Raw genomic sequence first — 14414 nt, 5'->3', positions numbered from 1 at the left:
CGAGCCAGACCTAATCACCCAACCCCACTAATGCTCTTGTGGCTGAATGGAAGGAAGTCCCTGCAGCAATGTTCCAACATCTAGTGAAAACCCTTCCCAGAAGAGTGGAGGCTGTTGTAGCAGCAAAGGGGGTACGAACTCCATATTAATGCCCATGATTTTGGAATGAGATGTTCGACGGGCAGGTGTCACATACTTTTGGTCCTGTAACGTCAGTGTATGTGTGTAGTAGGCTACGTAGTCAGTGCTGCAGCGTTTATGTTTGGAATGACAGCTTCCTATATTCAAATCCACTGGCGCCGAAGCAAAAGCTGAACTCTGAAAAATTCGGCCTACTATCAGAAAGTATACTGTAGCTACAATTTTCCAACCAACTTGTCGTGATTTTCGTAAGTCAAAAAGTAGCCAACGTTAGCTAGCTAGCTAGTCATACACCGGAAGAACAATTATCATATCAGTAACATCAGCATGCCAGCTATCTGGCTGGCTAACAGCTGAGTTAGCTCCGTAGCTAAAGTTAGTTACTACAGTCGCGTTTTTGTGCACGATTTGATTTGGCAATACATATACAGCTAACACTGGGTTGATGGTTAACGGTAACCCTTGTTTGCGTGGTCAGCTGCTGTACAGTAGTCAGCAAATGGCTGTTTAAAAACTGTGTTTACATAGTTACCTAGGTACTTTTTTTAGCCAGCTATGCTAACGTTAGCTAACTTGTTGTAAACAAACCCATTTCGCCCAGTGCACGGTCTGTTATGCACATTAATGAACCATACCTGAAGAAGTTGAAAACATCGAATTTGACATATTTCTTACACACTACTTTGGGACAGTTCTTTACAGCAAAAACTCATAACGTTACACTTCAAATTGACAAAACTGATGCTGTTATTTGCCTTCAGAGATATTTGACACAACAACAACCTTACAGCTAAGACACGACCGTGACTGATGGAGTGAGTCTGGCAAGCCACTTGCAATCTGACCGTAGTTTAAATGATCTGGTCCACAAAAACCTTATTCGCAGTGGAATTTATAATAACATTACCCAGTGCTCATTTACAATGAGAAATTATTTGGTCAGGGTTGTGTTTACACTGAGAAGATTGAACATGGTTCAAAGAAGTCTAATGTTTTGCGCAAGATTAAGGACTTGGATTCCCTCCCCATGGTTACCAAGGATGGATTTAGAAACATTGTGGCATTGCAAAGTGATGCACCCCTGCAGTTGGGTCACATGGTTCAAAGAAGTCTAATGTTTTGCGCAAGATTAAGGACTTGGATTCCCTCCCCATGGTTACCAAGGATGGATTTAGAAACATTGTGGCATTGCAAAGTGATGCACCCCTGCAGTTGGGTCACAAACATTACCTGTCTCTTTGGAATAATGAGGGTCCTGAAGGCAGAGTATAGGTTCTAGATGGTAACATTATAATTTCAGTTGCTAACTATTGTGAGAATTACAATGGTGATTACCTGAACCAGGTGAGTAGTATCTATATCATAATAACACTTTACACATATACCATCTCTTCTCTACTCAACCCTGACAATATAATTAACGTTTCTTTGAATGTTGTCTGTATGAAGTGTCTCATCAGGATTGGCGCTCTTTGTGTATTTCTCCATGCTCCAGACTTACTTTGAGGTCGCAGACCAAAGTGTCACCATGCCCCTTGTCATGTAGAATGAGCTGTGGCCAGAGTGGTACCAGAGACTGAATGTTGGAACTGTGCTTTACTTCAAAAACTACACCCTCAAGCAGAGTAATCCAAACAGGTCTCGACCTGACATAGACAACCACAGAATGAAGAGCTTTCACTCAGTAGGTACTGAACTCAACCTAACTTAGTGATTCACAACTTAGCAAATCAAAATACAGTACATTGCCAGGCAGACACTCCTGATTGGTAATTTTGAAATAATATTCTGTCTGAATACTGAATACTGTGAAACTCTTCATTTTTACTATGCATGGCCTTGTAGGAATCTGTCTGAATCCTTGGAATCCCACTGCACTCCTTACTGTGGTTCCAGCCAAGTGTGCAGTCTCAATGGGGCTTGCCTAAGGTTTCCTACCAGTTCACCACCAGGTAAGTTCACAACCACATTAAGCAGTTTAAATGAGATTGTATGTAAAAACAAAAGGCCTTTCCCTGCGTAACATTTACAACATTACTAAGCAGTCTTTATCATCTGCATGAACTACTCATTCCTTGCTTCTTATAAGTGTTTTTCTTCTAGATAAGAATTGAAGAACAATTCTGCATGTGATGTCATTGGCTTGGTAACTTTTGTGGGTCGGGTGGAGAGAGTCAAGAGTAAGGGTCAGAGGTGTTCGTTAGACTTGGACTAGTCATTTATTCTGAAAATGTAACACAAATGCTCGTGATTTTTTTCCGTCTTTTGCAGGCCCAGAAAAATACTGGACTTACCACTGGGTCCATGCAGTGTAACATCCAATAGTCCTTTTATTTTGGAGCTTTCTGCTTCTTCACAACCAGAAATATACCATGGGATATACCCAAGCAAATATTTTTACTATAGTACTAGCTATAACAGTTATTAGCTATAATACAAACAATTCAATAGGTAAACGGCAACAGAACTCTTCTAATTGTACTTATTGTCTCCCTGCTCTGCACCCTCCCCATATCACATTGCAGTAACATACCTGGTGTGCACTCAGATGAGAAAGTGTTAAGAGCAAGACTCACTGCCTTACCTCACCAGCAGCTGCAAGACACATATATTTTGTACCAGTAAGTGCAGCTGTCATTTGCGAAGAAAAAAAGAAAATATAAACAGTACAACTGTTTTACTTAAAAAAGAATATATGGACACAATGCAACATTATGTTAATATAATCTAGTATGTATTGATTAACTTGATTGATGTAGTTTTCCCTCAGGGTATCACAAGGGCCAGCCCTACCTGTCAGACCCCAGGGTGAAGCTTCGTCCAGTGGACCAAGACTGAAGGACAGCATTATGCTGAAGAAGACTATTGTTGGTGGCCATTATTGCTTCCCTCACACCCCTCAGATATTCACACAGTCAGTGGCAGATGGCTCAGGTGAGTGAGGTGAACCTTTTCAAGAAGGAAAGATGTCTGTAATATGCAACACTGGTTTTTGTATGTTTGTTGTTTTTTAACCACAGCAGACATCACCATTTAATCATTTTCATATTTATTTCCCATCCACCAGCTTAAGTTCTTTTGGTTGCTGCAAATTACCTAAAGAGGGAGATGGAGGGTCTGCATTATCATTAGCACAAGCAGCTGGCAATCCAAGGTCAGATCATTGCTGTGCAGTATGTGGCATGGCCAGAGGAGGCACTGTCAGACCAGTTAGGCTTTATTGATTGCTTTACTGTGGGTTATACAATGAATTTAAGGAGGATCTTTTGGTCAGCTGCCCTGCCAAAATCTAAATTTTAACAGTCTTGATTATGTGACATTTTATCAGGTAACAATAATGTAAGTGCCAAAGCCTGCCACCTTATCCTCCAACGGATACTTTATTTTTATAAGAGCCTAATTGACCCTTTAGCCGCTGTACTTTATGCATAAATGTGTATAGGTTATGTAAGGCATTATATATTACGCCTGTACCATGTTTGCCGATGATTGTTTTTAGTGTTTCAAAACTCAGTTTGAGTGGTCCACAATGTGTTTAAATTTTTTTTTTAAAGTATTATAGTATCATTGTGGAGTGACACGTCAATACATTTTTCTAACTCTAGATACACTGAGTACACAAAAAACTAAGAACACATGCTCTGTCCATGACAGACTGACCAGGTGAATGCAATGATCCCTTATTGATGTCACTTCTTAAATCCACTTCAATCAATGAATAGGAAGCGGTGGTTCAAAAAATATTTTTAAGCTTTGAGACATTTTATTTTTAACCCTTATTTTACCAGGTAAGTTGACTGAGAACACATTCTCATTTACAGCAACGACCTGGAGAATAGTTACAGGGGAGATAAATGAGCCAATTAGAAGCTGGGGATGATTTGGTGGCCATGATGGTATGAAGGCCAGATTGGGAATTTAGCCAGGACACCAGGGTTAACGCCTCTACTCTTACTTTTATTTTTATTTTTTATTTCACCTTTATTTAACCAAGTAGGCTAGTTGAGAACAAGTTCTCATTTACAACTGCGACCTGGCCAAGATAAAGCAAAGCAGTGCGACAGAAACAACACAGAGTTACACATGGAATAAACAAGTCAATAACACAGTAGGGGGGGGAATGAGTCTATATACATTGTGTGCAAAAGGCATGAGGAGGTAGGCAATAAATAAGCCATAGGAGCGAATAATTACAATTTAGCAGATGGAGTGATAAATCATCAGATGATCATGTGCAAGTAGAGATACTGGTGTGCAAAAGAGCAGAAAAGTAAATAAATAAAAACAGTAAGGGGATGAGGTAGGTAAATTGGGTGGGCTGTTTACAGATGGACTATGTACAGCTGCAGCGATCGGTTAGCTGCTCAGATAGCAGATGTTTAAAGTTGGTGAGGGAAATAAAAGTCTCCAACTTCAGCGATTTTTGCAATTCGTTCCAGTCACAGGCAGCAGAGAACTGGAAGGAAAGGCGGCCAAATGAGGTGTTGGCTTTTGGGATGATCAGTGAGATATACCTGCTGGAGCGCGTGCTACGGGTGGGTGTTGTTATCGGGARCAYTGAACTGAGATAAGGCYGAGCTTTACCTAGCATGGACTTATAGATGACCTGGAGCCAGTGGGTCTGGCGACGAATATGTAGCGAGGGCCAGCCGACTAGAGCATACAGGTCGCAGTGGTGGGTGGTATAAGGTGTTTTAGTAACAAAACGGATGGCGCTATGATAAACTGCATCTGGTTTGCTGAGTAGAGTATTGGAAGCTATTTTGTAGATGACATCGCCGAAGTCGAGGATCGGTAGGATAGTCAGTTTTACTAGGGTAAGTTTGGCGGCGTGAGTGAAGGAGGCTTTGTTGCGAAATAGAAAGCCGATTCTTGATTTGATTTTGGATTGGAGATGTTTAATATGAGTCTGGAAGGAGAGTTTACAGTCTAGCCAGACACCTAGGTATTTATAGATGTCCACATATTCTAGGTCGGAACCGTCCAGGGTGGTGATGCTAGTCGGGCGGGCGGGTGCAGGCAGCGTGCATTTGGTTTTACTAGCGTTTAAGAGCAGTTGGAGGCCACGGAAGGAGTGTTGTATGGCATTGAAGCTCGTTTGGAGGTTAGATAGCACAGTGTCCAAGGAAGGGCCAGAAGTATACAGAATGGTGTCGTCTGCGTAGAGGTGGATCAGGGAATCGCCCGCAGCAAGAGCAACATTATTGATATATACAGAGAAAAGAGTCGGCCCGAGAATTGAACCCTGTGGTTCCCCCATAGAGACTGCCAGAGGACCGGACAACATGCCCTCCGATTTGACACACTGAACTCTGTCTGCAAAGTAGTTGGTGAACCAGGCGAGGCAGTCATCAGAAAAACCGAGGCTACTGAGTCTGCCGATAAGAATATGGTGATTGACAGAGTCGAAAGCATTGGCCAGGTCGATGAAGACAGCTGCACAGTACTGTCTTTTATCGATGGCGGTTATGATATCATTTAGTACCTTGAGCGTGGCTGAGGTGCACCCGTGACCGGCTCGGAAACCGGATTGCACGGCGGAGAAGGTACGGTGGGATTCGAGATGGTCAGTGATCTGTTTATTAACTTGGCTTTCGAAGACCTTAGATAGGCAGGGCAGGATGGATATAGGTCTGTAACAGTTTGGGTCCAGGGTGTCTCCCCCTTTGAAGAGGGGGATGACCACGGCAGCTTTCCAATAAGTGCCATGGGATCTTTAGTGACCACAGAGAGTCAGGACACCCATTTGACGTCCCACCTGAAAGACGGCATCCTACTCAGGGCAATGTCCCTAATCACTGCCCTGGGGCATTGGGATATTTGTTGTTTGTTTTTTTGACCAAAGGAAAGAGTGCCTCCTTCCAGCAGCATCTGGCAAGCCATTAGGGTGGTGTGCTGTGCATGTGTGCCATTCAGGGGGGTGAATGGGAAAGACAAAAGATAGAAGTGCCTTTGAACGGGGTATGGAAGTAGGTGCCAGGCACACCGGTTTGTGTCAAGAACTGCAACACTGCTGGGTTTTTCACGCTCAACAGTTTCCCATGTTTATCAAGAATGGTCCACTACCTAATGGACTTCAAGCCAACTTAACACAACTGGAGTTAACATGGGCCAGCATCCCTGTGGAATGGTTTTGACGCCTTGTAGAGTTGTGCACCTCAATATTAGGAAGGTGTTCCTAATGTTTGCTATACTCAGTGTATATAACACATTTCATGTTATTTTAACACACTAATTCTCTTTTTCTAAAGTCGGTGCATTGTTTTTTTTTTACAAGAACAGGACAGGATACATTGAAAGACAAAAAAAATAACTGTTACCTGTACAGGAATGATTTGCTGTTGGTAAGTCAAGTTTAGAATACGATTCAGTCTGTGGGTGAGACTGTTGTGGCTGTACCTAACCCACAGTGATCAGAAAACTGTAGACGTAACTGAAACACAGAAAAACAGGGAAACAGCGCCCTCTGGTGTTCAGAGCTCAGCAGACGGGGGAAAAACAACCCAAGTGAGGTGAGTTTCAAAACACAGGTGGGCTATAAAACATTACTAAACATTTAAAATTGTACTTGTAACTCCCCTTTACTACGGCATTTGAAATTGTATTTGTATATTTTACATTGTCATGATGACGTCACTTGCGTGTTTTAGAATAATTGTATTTTGTCTTTTAGAGTGATAAAGCAATGCTACATCACTCGGGCCAGGATGCAAGAGAAAAGGTACTGAATCAACTTTATCTGCCATAATCAGTTCTCTATGCCCATCAGGGACCCACCCAGTAGCTCAGGTTATGAGAGCTTTGTCTGTTCACAGAGAAGCTGGCCGTGGCTTTACAGAATAGGAGCTAGTGGAGCTGGAAGAGAGAGTGATTCTGAATCAGAGGAAGAAGTTGGTCCACTAGATAGAAACCCAGACCAAACCAGAGCCAGTGGACAACAAAGTCCATCAGGTATAAGAGTGCTGTGCCACATGAACATACTATCTCAACATTTATCTGTGGCCTAGCTTCTATTACTCTGTTTATGAACTAAGCATGGCTAGCCTGAGAAATTAACTATGCTGTCTGTCTGGAACCATGGAAACTGCTTGCCATTAATGAGGGGTGTTGCAACAAGGCTAGTGACACTGATATGCCTACTATATTTTGTTTCTAAGATATTCCACAGAGTGACGGCGCTCCAAGAGAGAGTGGTTACGGACTGTGATGGATTTTTTTTAAAGCAGCTCGTGGCTGAAGCAGAGACGAGAAGTGTCAGAATATTTGGGTCAATGACGAATAAGGTTTTCAAAAACATTTTAAAAGGGAAAAATATTAATTTCGAAACATTTTTTATGTTCCCTTGAGTGTTACCTACAATGTGTTTGCACATTCAGGATTTGTCGCTTTTTATGCAAGTTAAATTTACTTCCTAAAAAAAGTCATCCTGTCTGACCATACATTTTTTTATATAAAAAATGTTTTCTGACCATTATTTCTAGCAAAGAAGAGTAAAATATGAATATAAACATGGTCTCAGTTATTCAATATCAAAGAAGTTAAAAATTACGGTATAATTTTTTTTTTACTTTTCACTGGACGACCCCACATTTTGAATGACTGTCAACTAAAACTTCTGTTAGAGAAATTAAAACCATATACAATTTTACAAAAATTCATTTTTCTCTTATAGACTGAGCTTCTCTGCATTTTATTAGACAATATAATCATGTTATTGTTTTTAACCATTAAGTACCGAATAATCATTGCTGGTTGCACCGAATGACTATTTTACAGTGTAATTTTTTTTAGGCAGATCTCTTTCCCTCTTACAGAAACACACACATACATAAACAGTATGGTTTCTTATTCAACTACAATGATGCCTTTAATGCTTAATAAATTACAAGAAATGTGACTCAAATGTTTATCACGCAGAAACATTTCATCATGAACATGGCAATGAATTTCTAAAAATGATTAAAATTCTGCACTATGATACATTTTTCAAACAATGTTAAAACAGTTAAGAATCAATGTAATACATACATAGTAAAGTTCTTGAAGTACAGTAATGACATTCAAACATTAAAATACAAAACGTTTAAGAAAGTGTTCTACATTACATCAATTACTCATTTGATTAAAAACTAATGAAATTGCTCTGTGCAATGTCTTGTAAAAACATTAATGTAACATTAAAACATCCACAGATATGTTTAAGTTTCTGCAGAACAGTGCAAGATTAAAACAATTATAAATGTGAAAGCAATTTATGAGGTTCAACCATTAAATACAAATGATTTCATTGCAGCAAAAGTTGTAACAGAAACTCAAGTTGACAATTATCAAACTTGCATTCCTCAGTTTGTTTGATGATGTTGCACTCGTGACAAGAAAGCAGCCCAGTCTGTGTCGGACAGCCGAGATGCTCTTAAGCTCAAGGGCTTGGGCTCACTGATCATTGCCTTCACATCTCTTTCATAGTACAAGGTAATGTCTGGCACAGATGACCAGACAAAAACATTCCTCACTCCATACTGCTGCATAGAAGTGATCAGCACTTCCTCCCCAACCACCTTCAGTACCTGGCCTACAAAGGGGCGGTAGCCGTAAGTGAGTAAAATCACTGAGAAAGCCAAGCCAGTAAAAAAAGTCATATTATAACCTATGTTGTGATAATTAGGTTGTTTGCTCAAACCCATTCGTTCATTCGCCACCGTGATATACAATAAGGCCGTGACAACAAAAAAACAACAGTCACGGAATAAATTCAACTACACATACGTTTGTTTCATCACAAAACTGGAGAGCAATATCTGTGGTGAAGGCCACAAAGCAAATATTGCATACAAACAGTTATTTTTATTATTTTATTTAATCAGGCAAGTCAGTTAAGAACAAATTCTTATTTGCAATGACAGCCTACCCAGGAATAGTGGGTTAATAAATGCCTTGTTCTCACGTAAACATGTTTTACAGGCAACTGCTTGTGCACCCATGTGAGAACTTGACTTTTACCTTTAAGTATGCATCTTGAGTATCAAAATAAAATACAAGCTTTTCAGATAATTCAAAATTTGTATTGTTTTTTAGCATTTTCTGGGGGGGTAAAACCTGACAGGGAGTGGAAATGTGAACTTATTAAACATTTACGAGCAACTTCCTAACATTTCTTCTTAACCAAAGGCTGCCTCACAGGCATCTTAATGATGTCACATATTGTCACTAGTATCATCATGTGATTTGATCCAAAATGGTGACTTCATGTCAGTTGCACCGAATGATAATCATGAAGGCTAATTTTCCGGACAAAAGTATTTCAAGTATTTAAAACCTTTCTGCCTAAACTGTCTTACCCATATAAAAGTGTAGACCATTAGAAAATCATGCCAGAATAATCTTTTGACAGTTTTGTTATGATTTAAGATGTTTTATTAACACTTATATAGATTGTATTTCGTTTTTGGACAGGTGCACAGAATGAAAAAGTGACAATTTTTTCACATCTAACCATTAACTCTTTTAGGACAAAGTAAAAGAGAAAGAGCATAGTTTCATAACATAAAATGTGTATATATTGGTTGTTGATTTTGGGAAAATATTTCATTCGGACACCAAAATATGCACATCAAGCCATTGACACATTTAAATTCTAGTTGTGTTTACCCAGAGTGCCTTTCTCAGATATTCAGATTTGTCGACAAGACCCTTCTGCTGCAGCAGAGTAACCTCCATGCTGTCAGGTGGATGCTAGAGCAAACCACAGACACCTTCTCACCAGTAGCCTGCAAAGGATACTATAAGACCACAATATTTGGTAATGTAGAGGCTCCTGTTCATCATTTATTTGCATTTCTTTCATTTGACTCGAGTTAATCAGGGATTTTGTTTTATACATCCTTAGTGTTTTTGTTTTATTAATACTTTATTGCTTATTTGCTTTTACTTCTTTCATTGTTTTACTCTAAAATGTGTTGATTGTATACTATTTTAAATGCACTTAAAATAGTTTGATTTGATTCATTATACATCTCCCTTTGTTGAAATAGGACATGCATGAATGTATAATTTTGTATGTTATACTCACTGTATTGTTTGTGAGTACAGGAGTTGCACACACTACCATGTCTCTCTCTCTCTCTCTCTCTCTCTCTCTCTCTCTCTCTCTCTCTCTCTCTCTCTCTCTCTCTATAAACCAGTTGATGGCCATCAATGCTGCTTTTGTTCCTGTGATGCCATCTGGGGACCGCAGGTCCTTAGGTCTGTCTCAAGACCCCCATGACAACACACTTCTGTCTTGCCTGTCTGGAGGCTTCCTCTGACCTCTCGCAGACCCCCTGAGCCTGAGTGAAGCTGCTCTCCCTGAACCCGGTAACACACCGGGAAGAGGGGGACAGGAGGGGAGGATAAAGACACACCCCTGGGAGCCAGTCATGGGGCACTGCTTTTAGCTGAGGCGGAAGACCCTGGCTATTTTCAAGCGGACAACTATTCGTGGTTCATGACCTGCTCACAAGCATATTTACAATATCAAATTTCCTAATGTTGACCTTCAAGTGGGGCTTTCAACTTTAAAACTCGAGTCCACTTAAGAGAGCAGTTATGGCAAATATGCTGTCCATTCCTGAGGTTAGACTGAGTATTGATTACATGGTACAGTGTAGGGTCGAATCAAACATGATTTTCATGGTACATTCTGTCTACACATAATATTAAGCATCGATTCATTAATTATGTAAAATGTAGACACTGTATTCAGGAGGGCTGTATGCATAATGTTTCTACAACTTAAAGTAACTGTCCAGTGTTTCCAGATTTCTATGAAATATGACATATAATTAATTACAATAAGAGTAGAATAGTTTTCCTTCCAAAAAAAGTGTAATAAAGGATGTTAAAAAGCAGATTTTATGTATTAGAATGGTGTTAGCGTACCCCAACAACAGAATGGTGTGGGTGTATAGCGGTCATTAAAAATACTAATGCGAGTAGACCACTGATTGGCCAGCTCATCCTCCACAGGAGGATGACATCATCCTCTGAGGAAATGGCAAGCATTTTTGAAACGGTCTGTTTGAGATACAAGGTTGAGGTGGTGTTTTTGAGGTGTTTTTTTCCCTCCAATTTATGCTTTGGCCACATATGAGTATAGGATGCGTCAACAACATTATTTGGGTATGGAGTTAACAGTTTATCAACTTTTAAAAGTGAGATTTTAACTGGACAGTTACTTTAAATATTTTTTAATTTGTGTATGCTGGTTTTTCTTTTTTGTTCTTTCAGAAGAGATTTTGTCAACTGCTGCGGAGCTGAAAGACACTCATTTTGTGTGTATCCCTGACCTCTGTCATCTGGGAGGAGAGAAAGAAGAGGTTCTCATCATAGAATGACAGACATCGCTTTGGATAATATATTGGACCACAATATGTATGAAATGAATTTGTTCTTTGTTAACATGATTAGGCAATCACGTTTTATTGTTCAATTCTGGAAATATTTTTGTAGATATTGTTTGTGGCAATTTTCTGTTTTTTTAAACTGGGGGTTTGAGTATCTGGAGAAAAAGGAAAACTTTTGGTTTTTGTTTCATTAGTCCATTGCTGATATAGTCCCAAAATGTTTTGTATTTGTATTTATTATGGATCCTTATTAGCTGCTGCCAATGAAGCAGCTACTCTTCCTGGGGTCCAGCAACATTAAGAGATTTATATACAGTTAAAAATATTACACTTCATTTCATTTACCCAATACATTTAGTGTGTTCCCAAATACAATGCTCTTATTTTTTTATTTTTTGGGGGACTAATTTATTCATTGCCACCAGTTCTGAAACACTAACTGCAGCTCTTTGTTAAGTGTTGCAGTGATTTCACTCACTGTAGTAGCTGATGTGTATAGTGTTGAGTCATCCACATTCATAGCCACACTGGCTTTACTCAAGGCCAGTGGCACGTCAGTAGTAAAGATTGAAAAAGCAAGGGGCCTAGACAGCTGCCCAGGGGAATTCCTGATTCTACCTGGATTATGTTGGAGGCTTCCATTAAAGAACACCCTCTGTGTTCTGTTTGACAGGTAACTCTTTATCTACAATATAGCAGGGGGTGTAAAGCCATAACACATACATTTTTCCATCAGCAGATAATGTCAAAACAGCTCCCACAATCTTTTTATCATCAATTTCTCTCAGTCAATCATCAGTCATTTGTGTAAGTGCTGTACTTGTTGAATGTCCTCCCCTATAAGCGTGCTGAAAGTCTCTTCAATTTGTTTACAGTGAAAAAGCATTGTATCTGGTCAAACACAATTTTTTCCAAAGGCTATTTGAGCCAGTCAAGGGGGCTTTACTATTCTTTGGTAGCGGTGTTACTTTTGATTCCCTCCAGGCCAGAGGGCACACATTTTCTAGTAGGCTTAGATTGAAGATATGGCAAAGAGGAGTGGCAATATTTTCCGCTATTATCCTCAGTAATTTTCCATCCAAGTTGTCAGACCCCGGTAGGGAATTCAAAATGTACAATGCTTGTCTTTCATAATTTGATCAGTTATACTGGTGTAGTGTCAGCATTTGTTGCTGACATGTCATGCCTAAGTTTGCTAATATTGCCAATGAAAAAATCATAAAAGTAATTGGCAATATCACTGGGTTTTGTGATGAATGAGCCATCTGATTCAATGAATGATGGAGCAGAGTTTGCCTTTCTGCCCAAAATTTCATTTAAGGTGCTCCAAAGCTTTTTACTATCATTCTGTCATTTGTCTTTGTTTCATAGTATAGTTTCTTCTTTTTATTCAGTTTAGTCACATGATTTCTCAATTTGCAGTACGTTTACCAATCGGTTCTGCAGCCAGACTTATTTGCCATTCCTTTAGCCTCATCCCTCTCAACCATAAACATTTTCAATTCCTCATCAATCCACAGGGATTTGACAGTTTTTACAGTCATTTTCTTAATGGGTGCATGCTTATTAGCAGTGGTGGAAAAAGTACCCAATTGCCAAACTTGAGTAAAAGTAAAGATAAGAGAATGACTCAAGTAAAAGTGAAAGTCACCCAGTAAAATACTACTTGAGTAAAAGTCTAAAAGTATTTGATTTTAAATATACTTAAGTATCAAAAGTAAATGTTATTTCAAAAATATACTTAAGTATCAAAAGTAAAACTATAAATCATTTCAAAATCCTTATATTAGGCAAACCAGAGGGCACCATTTTCTTGTTTATTTTATTTTATGGATAGTCAGGGGCACACTCCAACACACTGAGTCTGCCAGATCAGAGGCCGTAGGGATGACCAGGGATGTTCTCTTGATAAGTGTGTGAATTGGATCATTTTCCTGTCCTGTTAAGCATTCAAAATGTAATGAGTACTTTTGGGTGTCAGGGAAAATGTATGGAGTAAAAAGTACATTATTTTCTTTAGGAATGTAGTATAAGTTGTCAAAAATATAAATAGTAAAGTACAGACTTAAGTAGTATTTTAAAGTATTTTTACTGAAGTACTTTACACCACTGCTTATTAGTAACTGGAATAAGCAATTTCATAAATGTGTTAAGAGCAGCGTTTAGTTGCTCTTCATTACACACCACAGACCAACAAATTTTCTTTACAGCAACAACATAGGAATCGCTACAAAATGTATTCTATGACCTCTTATACACTATATTAGGCGCAGGCTTTGGAACTTTGGTTTTCCTAGATATGGCTACTATATTGTGATCACTACATGCGCTGGATTTGGATACTGCTTTAAAGATAATTTCTGCAGCATTAGTAAAGATGTGATCAATACATGTTGATGATTTCATTCCTGTGCTGTTTGTAACCACCCTGGTAAGTTGACTGATAACCTGAACCAGGTTGCAGGCACTGGTTACAGTTTGAAGTTTTCTCTTGAGTGGGCAGCCTGATGAAAGCCAGTCAATATTTAAATCACCCAGAAAATGTACCTCTCTGTTGATATCACATACTTTATCAAGCATTTCACACATGTTATCCAGATACTGACTGTTAGCACTTAGTATAGCAGCTTCCCACTAGAACCGGCTTTAGGTGAGGCAGATTAACCTATAACCATATCACTTCAACAGTATTTAACATGAGGTCCTCTCTAAGCTTTACAGGAATGTGGTTCTGAATATAAACACCTCCACCTTTGGCATTTCTGTCTTTTCTGTACATGTTATAAACGTATTGCTACCACTATCATCAAAGGTATTATCTAAGTGAGGTTCAGAGATTGTCAGAATATGAATGTCATCTGTTACTAGTACATTTTTGATTTCATGAACCTT

General features: G+C 39.2%; 1 long non-coding RNA gene across 11 annotated transcripts; it reads left to right on the top strand.

The window, feature by feature from the left end:
* Nucleotides 1-217: 217 nt before the first annotated feature.
* Nucleotides 218-13597, top strand: LOC111982056 (uncharacterized). 11 transcript variants are annotated; one of them, XR_011481762.1, is made up of 6 exons: nucleotides 218-1485; nucleotides 1637-1829; nucleotides 1987-2093; nucleotides 2413-2762; nucleotides 2912-6862; nucleotides 6957-13597. It is a non-coding gene; the product is annotated as an uncharacterized lncRNA (long non-coding RNA). The 11 variants fall into 11 exon arrangements; XR_002879655.2 differs by having other exon boundaries at nucleotides 1987-2762; nucleotides 2912-3075; nucleotides 6552-6862; XR_011481759.1 differs by having other exon boundaries at nucleotides 1987-2762; nucleotides 2912-3075; nucleotides 3209-6862.
* The last annotated feature ends 817 nt before the right edge of the window (nucleotides 13598-14414 follow it).

The sequence above is a fragment of the Salvelinus sp. IW2-2015 genome, linkage group LG20 (assembly GCF_002910315.2).
Source record: "Salvelinus sp. IW2-2015 linkage group LG20, ASM291031v2, whole genome shotgun sequence".
Classification (NCBI taxonomy): Eukaryota; Metazoa; Chordata; class Actinopteri; order Salmoniformes; family Salmonidae; genus Salvelinus; species Salvelinus sp. IW2-2015.
The sequence above is the reverse complement of the archived record's forward strand: the minus strand, read 5'-3'. Positions and strand labels throughout refer to the sequence as shown.